Here is a 10840-nt window from a genome sequence, read left to right on the forward strand (position 1 = left end):
CCTTCTAAACAAGTTTCCTAACTTATATGTATACTGCGGTTTAAGTGAAGGCCATCTGGGCGCAGATCCCTGTCTCCCACCCACCCATTAGGATCTAGAAATCTCACTCCCAGTTTCCCACATACCCACTCCATAGTCTCATTTAAATCCCCAATCACCTTCCAGTCAGTATCCCTCCTACACAGTATTCCACTGATAATCTCCGCTTCCTTAAACTTCATCCGTGCTGCATTTACCAGATCCCACACATCCCCAACTATGTTGGTACGTATACCTGCTTGTCTTACGTTGTTGGTACCAACGTGAAACACTACCACCTTCTCCTTCCACCCCCACCCCCTCTGTTCTATTTTCCTCTACATCTGCCTCAACCTTATTCCTGGATAACATTCTACCCTGGTTCCCTTTCCTCCACACACTTTCCCCACATGTCTAACGATGGAATCCCCCATGACCAGAACCTCAACCCTACCCACCTCATTTGATCCCCTCCCCTCCTGGTTAGCCCTATCTTCTCTCACTGCCGCAGAAGCTACTTCCTCCTCCCTTTTCTCCCTCCCATGACCCTGTTCCACCTGTCTTTTCCTTTCCACTACACTACATTTCCCTTTCCTACCTTTTCCCTTCCCCTACTTCCACACATCTCAGCAACAGTTCCCTGTTCCTCATCTTCCCTCGGTTGTTCTAACTGCAGTGACTCGTACCGATTTCTAACAGACACCTGTCCTGAAATCTGATCCTGAACAGGGCCCTTAGCCTGCAATCTCCTTCCCCTTAAAACATTAGACCCCCTGTCTTCTACAATTCCCCCATTTCCTGCCCATCCCTCCTTTATACCTACTGTATCCTGTACATTATTTGAGGGAGGCCTACTTTCCTTCCTGTCCTCTGAGAGAATCCTAATTATCTCCCTCAAACTCTCCAACTCCTCCCTCACTCCTTAATGCCTGGCCACAGCCACATTTCCTACAGTTGCACTGCATAGCCATTATTTACAGAATAATGGGAAGAAAAGGAAAAATAAAATAACTTACTTTGTGCAAATAAAAATGAAAGAAGGGAATATTGCCTATAAAAATGAAACAAAAAAATATTGTATAGTTCACAAAAATCACACAACAACAAGGTAATTAATATAAGCTACTACTACACTACAATACTACTTAGTTGTACGAATTTTTTCTTCTACAACACCCTAACAGAATGAAAATTGCTGTTAATTACTGAAAACCGAAAGTAATACACAAGAATTAGGTCTACACAATTCTAAACTGCAGTTAATTCTGCCCTAATTACTGCAACAGAATACTAGTAAGAGAGTTAATACAGATACCACAGATACTATAGATAATACAGGTACTATACTACACAAATATTTCACAGTAATAGAATAAACACACTGATTTATAATAAGACTAGCTGATGTACCCGTGCTTCGCTACGGGATTCTCAGAGAGACTGACCTGGTGGTTTTCCTAACTGAATTCAACATAGGTCATTACAAAAACGTCAGTAGGAATGTAGCGATTGAAAGCAATGTTATCATATAAAATACTCGATCAAATGAAAAACCGCACACTTTCTCACTTTCAACGAACAGTACTACGGTGCCAATCTAACAGTCCAAAGTTCCAGAGCTGGAACAACCAGGTCGCAGACTGCCATGAACACTCCTCTGTCATTATTTCCATTAAATATGCGCATTACTCATTCCAATCAGTGCCTCAGAGTAGGGATTGAATAGCTCGAATGCTATGATGCTTTTTTTTTTTTTTTTTTTTTTTTTTTTGCTTTACGTCGCACCGACACAGATATGTCTTATGGGTTAGGAATGGCCTAGGAAGTGGAAGGAAGCAGCCGTGGCCTTAATTAAGGTACAGTCCCTGGTGTGAAAATGGGAAACCACGGAAAACCATTTTCAGGGCTGCCGACAGTGGGGCTCGAACCCACTATCTCCCGATTACTGGATACAGGTGATTGCTATGATGAACCAGTGTGTTACGTTCCTGCAGTATCAGAAAATGTATGAACCAGAGGAATGGCATGCTAAAGAAGAAAGTTTCCCAACTCCCCAGCTATTTCCCGCCAATGTTCAGTCAGGCTGTTATACTCGGTACGCAGTAGTAATCCCATCTATCGGAGTTGACGGCACCATAAGAAACGAAGAAAATCACAACAAACAATGGTCAATGTGAAGTAATTGTTGATCAGTGTTAAGCGCTTTGGATATTGTAGGCCTTCTGAAATACCACTCTTATCATGGTCGGTACAGTAAAACTGAATGAAACATAAATGTTCGGAAATTGTATTGTCTATAACTTTTTTTATGTAGTACCGTACTTTTTGATAGCTCCAATAACACAGGTACCGGTATTTAAAATTAAATTTTAGGCGCCTTCCCCTAAACTATAATTTCACCTCGGGGAAAATAAAATTATTTACAGCCTAGACTCTAGTTTCTTATTCCCGACTCTATATAGCGGTTTTCATTAAATTCTCTTAACCCATTTTCTCGTGGCTCGGCGTTGATATGGACTTAGCAACAAAAATACAAATTCATTAATATCTGTGTTATCAGAGCCGGTACGGTAAAAATGTATAAGACATAAATGACTTGAAATTGAATTCTATATAACTTTAGTTATATAGTATTTATCGATAGGACCGCTAATAATATAAATATTGGATAATTAAATTTAAGGCCTTCCCCTAAACTACCATTTCACTCAGCGTGAATAAAATACTTTATAGCCTAGATTGTAGCGGCTCATCCCCCGACTTTACATACCGATTTTCATTAAATTCTCTTCAGCCGTTTTCTCGTGATGCGTGTACAGACAGACAGACAGACAGACAGACAGACAGACAGACAGACAGACAGACAGACAGACAGACAGACAGACAGACAGACAGACAGACAGACAGACAGACAAACAGAAATTACGGAAAAGTAAAAAGTACATTTTCTTGTTACTATGGACATGACCGATACAGAAATACCATTCTTTTCAAATTCTGAGCAATGTACAGACAAAACTCTTATTTTATATATATAGATACCTACTATAATACACTACAATGATTGTAAACTACGTTCAGACGTATGTTAATTATAATACAACAGGTTATTACTAAGCACAAACTGAAATGGAAATCACAATTAAAGTTTGAAATTCGCAAGACTACTCAAAATAATAGAATAAGCACTCTAAATCCTAATAAGTCACTACAATACACTACAACAGTTTTAAAACTACGTTCAGACGTATCCTAATTACAATAGGTTATTATTAAGTACAAACCATTCATGTGAACAATAAGTTTCCTTCAGAATAAACATGCCCCCTCCCATTTTATCTCCTCGGTCACTACGATAGACTGTATACACTTCTGGAAATACTTCTCTATTACCCACCCCTTCTCTCAACCACGATTCCACTCCTATCACCACATCAGTCTCAAAAGATTCCATCAATGTGCCGAATTTTAATTGTTTATTTACTACACTCTGGCAGTTTACCAAGAGAAATCTCAGACCCCCTTCCTCACTAAAACTTGACTGTTGCAATTGGGTAACATTTGACTCATGAGTTGAGAACTTCCCTGGAACCCAAATCCTTGTATTATCCGCACACTTTATCTTGGTGCATTTACACCCTAGTGCTGAATCGGTCGACCTCGGCGATCTTCGAGATTCGTAGTGGCAACCTTTGAAACACAAACTATGAATCGCTTAAGCATCGTTGTGCGACATCTGGCGTACACTTTACGTACTAGTACTGTTGTTGTTTACACAACAAAGCCAAAGTATAGAATTCGTGCTAGGAACAAGATTCGCATCGAGAAATGTTTTATAATGTTATATAATGTGTAAGTGACATAGTTGTTGGCTTAAGATGATAACGGTTTAGAAATTTCATATCGATCGATCATATTCTCGATTTAATTCAGATTTCATTTTTATTCAGTGGGCAGCACCATGCAGCACTATCGATACCGGGACAGCTTCCTCCTTACTCCTCACCCGGTACACAAATGCACCAAGATAAAGTGTGCGGATAATACATAGATCTTGATTTAAGGATCTGGATTTTCTGGCAATTTTCCTTGTATGTGCCAGTTTAGTGGTATAGGTTTTCTTAAGTGCAGATTAGTTTGCAAATCTCTGTTGATAATTGTAGCAATTTTTCTACAGAGAGTTGCTTTTCAATTACCATTCAGATGTAACCCATGCCTAGTGAGCATTTGCCTGCCAAGACCTAAAGAATCTACTACCAGTATATAGATATTTCTAAAAATCTTACATAATCTCTTGATTTTTATGTTTACATCATGTAAAGCTTTGTTCACACACAAGTCCTCTAAATGGTCGTACCTGGGTGGCACATTAACTACAATTACTTTTGAGTCAAGTAGTTTGGAAATCTTACCTCTGAGGGTCGTAATCAGTTCCTCACCTTCATTTGCAGCAATGTCATTTGTACCACTCACAATCACGACATAATTGTCCTTCTCTAACACAGGATCACAACTTGAAAGGACGTCTTCAGTTTTGGCATCTCGTTTTATTAGTCCTAAAACCTCAGTTTCTGGATTCTGCAGCTCATCCTTGATGACTGTCTGCGCAGAGATAAATTTTTGGCGATCTTTACTTTCGGTTGGTTTTCTTCTTCTGTAGGTTACCTCCACTGGATTTAAAATTATTCAGAAAACTTGATGTGTCTTCTTCTGGAACTTGTTGCAATGACTGAAATCTATTTTGGCACTGCAAAGAGATTTTTCCCGTTTTCAAGTTGTACCGGTACGTAGTTTCTCCAATATGTTTAACATTAGGCCTAAAATGGCTACGGTACGCGTCACTTCTGTGCACGGCGATCTCCAATGTCTTCTTTTTCTTCCAGTTTCTTTATTCTGTCCTTTAAGCTTTCATGTTCAAGTTTTAGATCACATAAGTCTTCTTGTAGCACACCTAAAATCTTAAGTATAGTTTCGTAAGTCTAACTAACCCTCCGTGACTCATAGCAGCGCGTCGGCCTCTCAGCGCTGTGTTCCGTGGTTCAAATCCAGGTGAGATTTGTGCTGGACAAAGCGGAGGAGACACAGGTTTTTCTCTGGGTACTCCGGTTTACCCTGTCATCTGTCATTCCAGCAAAACTCTCCACTATCATTTCATTTCATCTGTCAGTCATTAATCGTTGCCCCCGAGGTGTGCGACAGGCTTTGGCAGCCGGCACAATTATTGCTATCCTCGCCGCAAGATGTCCATCCCCGACCAGTTCATTGACAGGAAAACAGGTTGTAGGTTTTCATTTTCCCTTTTTTTCAGGATAGATAGTAGTAGAGTAGTAAACTTTATTTTATTTCACAGTTATAACAACAGCACATATAATTCTAATCAGTAAATAACTGGTGTTGGTAATATATAACAGAGATTATTTACACCAGTAATTTATGATACACAGTCGCCTCTGTGGTGTAGTGGTTAGTGTGATTAACTGCCACCCCCGGAAGCCCGGGTTCGATTCCCGGCTCTGCCACGAAATTTGAAAAGTGGTACGAAGGGCTGGAACGGGGTCCACTCAGCCACGGGAGGTCAACTGAATAGAGGTGGGTTCGATTCCCACCTTAGGCTTCCTGGAAGTGGTTTTCCGTGGTTTCCCACTTCTCCTCCAGGCAAATGTTGGGATGGTACCTAACTTAAGGCCACGGCCGCTTCCTTCCCTCTTCCTTGTCTATCCCTTCCAATCGTCCCATCCCCCACCAAGGCCCCTGTTCAGCATAGCAGGTGAGGCCGCCTGGGCGAGGTACTGGTCATCCTCCCCAGTTGTATCCCCCGATCCAATGTCTAACGCTCCAGGACACTGTCCTTGAGGCGGTAGAGGTGGGATCCCTCGCTGAGTCCGGGGAAAAAGCTAACCCTGGAGGGTAAGCAGATTAAAAAAATAAGAATTTATGAGTACACAATAATGAGTTTAATCCTCTCTGTCAACCATGGGCGCCCATAGGACAATTTTGTAGGGGAAGATGAATGGCGACTTGTATTCCGCAGAAGAATAACCCCCATGGTATGTCCTGCCTCCTGGTGGGGAGCGGTACCAAAACTAGTACGTAATACCGACCTTTAAATCATATTCTTGAAAGAAAAACACCTGACTAAAGTAGATTTTTGCCTTTCCCTCAGAGCTAGAGAGGGGGCGCGTCCCCCCCCCCCTTGCCCCCGGCCATGGGAGCCCTTGCTGTCAGCTTTTAATTTATCTTTAAATAAGTTCTAACGACTAACTAATCCTGAGCAATACAAAATAATTTTAGATGGCAAATCTAAAAAGGAATCAGGTTTTACTCCTGGTTGTTTCTGACATTTCAAACACTGAGGGTAGGGGTAAGTTGTAAGATAACTGTTTTAACATTCCCCACAGACATTGACATGCCAAGCGACCGCTCTTCAGCCCAAAGACCTACAGATTACGAAGTGTCGTGTGGTCCTCTAGACCGGCGCCGCTATCTCACGTCAGATAGATCCTTGCACGTATGCTGTCCGATTTCTTCACATTACAAAATGCTGGCTGATTGGGGTGGATGTTTTGTCCGGTATAAATTTGTAAGCATCCTGCCCTCGCAGGTCCGTCTCGTTCATGTTACTCGGCCGAACTCCGTCCTTCCTCTTTCCTCGCGCTAATTGTAGAAAGTTTGCGAGTATTGAGATGGGGAGAGTTCCATTTCTCTTTGGCAGATACCGGTACCTGCATTCACCTTCTTCGACATAAAACAAAGATCAGCTGATCGTATCACATTAGTCCCGTCACCGAGGCGTCTTCTTGAAACAATAATAACCACCCCATCCATACCGCGTGTTGGCCTTCATTCATCATCGTAAATTTCGCAACGCGCCGCAGACAATCAATCAATACTGATCTGCATTTAGGGCAGTCGCCCAGGTTGCAGATTTCTTATCTGTTGTTTTCCTAACCTTTTCTTAAATGATTTCAAAGGAATTGGAAACTTATTGAACATCTCACTTGGTAAGTTATTCCAATCCCCAACTCCCGTGTACAATCCCCCCCCCCGTTCCCTAGTGATATTCTAAGACGTAAAATCATGCGCACGTAGGGAAAAACGAGGCGTGGAACGCGACTAGGAAAGGCCAAAAGAAAACAGCCTTGAGCTGGAAACGATCCTCATTATTGATGAATAAGTATATCAGTCTAAACTACAGCAATAAAATCCGAATGAAATTTAAATGGAGGTTTATTGATAAAATAAGATTAAAACAGTAAGGTAAAATAGTGATGTCAATAACTTAAAAAAAGGGTAAAAGATTGTAACACAAGCATACCTCGTTCGATGGATGTCTGAACATTATAGCGCGAGTGAAGCGTTTTTACACTCCAAGATAGAAATAAATCTTACCACAAACTTGCCGCCTCAAATAGAACCTCGTTACATCATGTGCAGGTAATCATAAAGCTCACACGGCCCAACTAGGTCGTTCTTTTTACGAGATTTACTTCATTCACAGCATATTCCTCTTTGAACTCATTATCAACACAACAACACTAGCCATGGTTCATCAAAAAAGCTCGATGCATAATGGAGGGGGGGGGGGGGAAGGTAAAACAAAAACGTTTGGTAATAACACGTCAGAGAGAGAAACATCTACGGACCAAAGATGCGAATTAAATCCAAACGAGATAACACAGGCATGCGAGTAGCCCGAGCTCATAACAGTAAACAATCATGGCTCCCTCGCGGCCAAGCAAGCACCCGAGACAGAGAGCAAGGCAGAAAAAGCCGTACTGTAACAAGAACAAACCAAAGGTACAGAAACTAAATCACAAACGAAAATACAACCGACCGATACATTGTCTTTCCACTTCCCTCACTCACACACACGCACCCAGGTTCACACACATAGGCCAGCACGGCAGGCAACAGGAGCGGTCGCTCCAATTAATAAAGCAGAACACCAATTCACATAGGATGACTCACCTCATGGGCGCCCACAGGATCTTTTCCAGGGGGGGGGGCACATTAACAATTTTCTTGAATATAAAAACCAATATAACGTCAGCAACATTACATTGTTTACATAAATTTCCGGTTATAACAGATGCTAGGTGACTGTCAGTAATTGCAGTTTATGAAATAATCTGGTATGATATTAAACAATTGAACATCAACATTTTAGAATTCCAGGGGGGGGGCAAGTGCACCCCCTTGTCCTCCCTTGCGGGCGCCCATGACTCACGTAGTCACGAACCACACGCCTCGCATACACCAGACAGCAGTGTGCACGACGCAAACAATATAACAAAGGGATCGGAGGAATCCCGTACTCAAATCCATCATGTCACGCACCTCGTACGACGAGAATGAAGCTTCCAGTCGACACGGAGAGCATACATATATTTTGATGGCGAAATACCATACGATGCAGTGCACATACATAGAATCAATTTTGAGACCCAGGTACCAACATGGCATAGTCACAAACACACTAACAGACACACGTCCCATTCATGCTGTTTGGGGCGGAAGACGTCTGTCAATCAGCTATATTCAATAGGGCGAATAGTAATACTAAAGAGACATAAAACCAAAGTAAAATAAGAATTACCGTACCTCCAATATGTATAATCAAAATATTAAGATGCATGATAGTATGAGCTTGGTTTGAATATAGTAAACATCCATTTATAAGACAGGAATTCAGCTCTGCTCTGTGCGGGCTCCATTGTTAATTCCTCTCCAATAAACAAAGCAAAGATTCGCTTCAAAGAGATAATACTCTTCGTCTCGCTAAAGGAACGTTCTTCCGTGTTTATATCAGACAGTGCTGCCTCTTATACTACTTTATCAGAAACGTATAATTCATTCGAATTGAGGCCATAGGAAGCCATTTACATATTTGATAAACGTCACATTTATGAACATGCCACTAGGCATGGTTCACCTTCCTATAAATGTATATTTGCCCCAGTTTGCCCTCTTGAATTCCAACTTTATCTTCATCTTGTTATCTTTCCTACTTTTATAAACGCCACTCAAACTTATTGGTCTACTAATGTCATTCCACGCCATCACTCCGCTGACAGTTCGGATCATACCACTTAGTCGAGCAGCTCGTCTCCTTCTCCTATGTCTTCCCAGCCCAAACATTGCAACATTCTTGTAACGCTACTCTTTTGTCGGAAATCACTCAGAACAAATCGAGCTGCTTTTCTTCGGATTTCTTCCAGTTCTTTAATTAGGTAATCCTGGTGAGAGTCCCATACACTGGAACCACACTCTAGTTGGGGTCTTACCAGAGATTTATATGCTCTCTCCTTTACATCCTTACTACAACCCCTAAACACCCTCATAACCGTATGCAGAGATCTGTACCTTTATTTACAATCCCATTTATGTGATTACCCCAATGAAGATCTTTCCTTATATTAACACCTAGATACTTACAATGATCCCCAAAAAAAACTTTCACCCCATCAACGCAATAATTAAAACTGAGAGGACTTTCCCTATTTGTGAAACTCACAACCTGACTTTTAACCACGTTTATCAACATACCATTGCCTGCTGTCCATCTCACAATATTATCGAGTTCACGTTGCAGTGAATCTTGTAAATTATTTATTACTCTATACAGAATAACATCATCCGCAAAAAAGCCTTACCTCTGATTCCACTCCTTTACTCATATCATTTAATTATATAAGAAAATATAAAGTTCCAATAATACTGCCTTGTGGAATTACCCTCTTAATTATTACAGGGTCAGATAAAGCTTCGCCTACTCTAATTCTCTGAGATCTGTTTTCTAGAAATATAGCAACCCATTCAGTCACTATTTTGTCTAGTCCAATTGCACCCATTTTTGCCAGTAGTCTCCCATGATCCACCCTATCAAATGCTTTATACAGGTCAATCGCGATACAGTCCATTTGACCTCCTGAATCCAAGATATTTGCTATATCTTGCTGGAATCCTACAAGTTGAGCTTCAGTGGAATAACCTTTCCTAAAACCGAACTGACTTCTATCGAACCAGTTATTAATTTCGCAAACATGTCTAATATAATCAGAAATAATGCCTTTTCAAAGCTTACATGCAATGCATGTCAAACTTACTGGCCTGTAAATTTCAGCTATATGTCTATCACCCTTTCGTTTATACACAGGGGCTGCTGTAGCAACTCGCCATTCATGTGGCATAGCTCCTTCGACCAAACAATAATCAAATACGTACTTCAGATATGGTACTATATCCCAACCCATTTTCTTTAGTATACCCCCTGAAATCTTATCAATTCTAGCCGCTTTTCTAGTTTTCAAATTTTATATCTTATTGTAAATATCATTGTTATCATATGGAAATTTTAATAATTCTTTAGCATTAATCTCCTCCTCCATCTGGACATTGTCCCTGTAACCAACAATCTGTACATACTGCTGACTGAATACTTCTGTCTTTTGACGATCCTCACATACACACTCCCCTTGTTCATCAATTATTCCTGGAATGCTTGGAACCCGTTTCTGCCGTAAAATAGCCATACATAACATTCCATATTTCCCTAAAATTTGTATGGCTGCCTATTATGCTTGCCATCATGTTATCCCTAGCTGCCTTTTTTGCTAGATTCAATTTTCTAGTAAGTTCCTTCAATTTCTACTTACTTCCACAGCCATTTCTAACCCTACTTCTCTCCGGTCTGCACCTCCTTCTTAGTTTCTTTATTTCTCTACTATAATAAGGTGGGTCTTTACCATTCCTTACCACATTTAAATGTACAAACCTGTTTTCACATTCCTCAACAATTGCTTTAAACCCATCCCGGAGTCTG

Source organism: Anabrus simplex, chromosome 13 (genome assembly GCF_040414725.1).
Source record: "Anabrus simplex isolate iqAnaSimp1 chromosome 13, ASM4041472v1, whole genome shotgun sequence".
Taxonomy (NCBI): domain Eukaryota; kingdom Metazoa; phylum Arthropoda; class Insecta; order Orthoptera; family Tettigoniidae; genus Anabrus; species Anabrus simplex.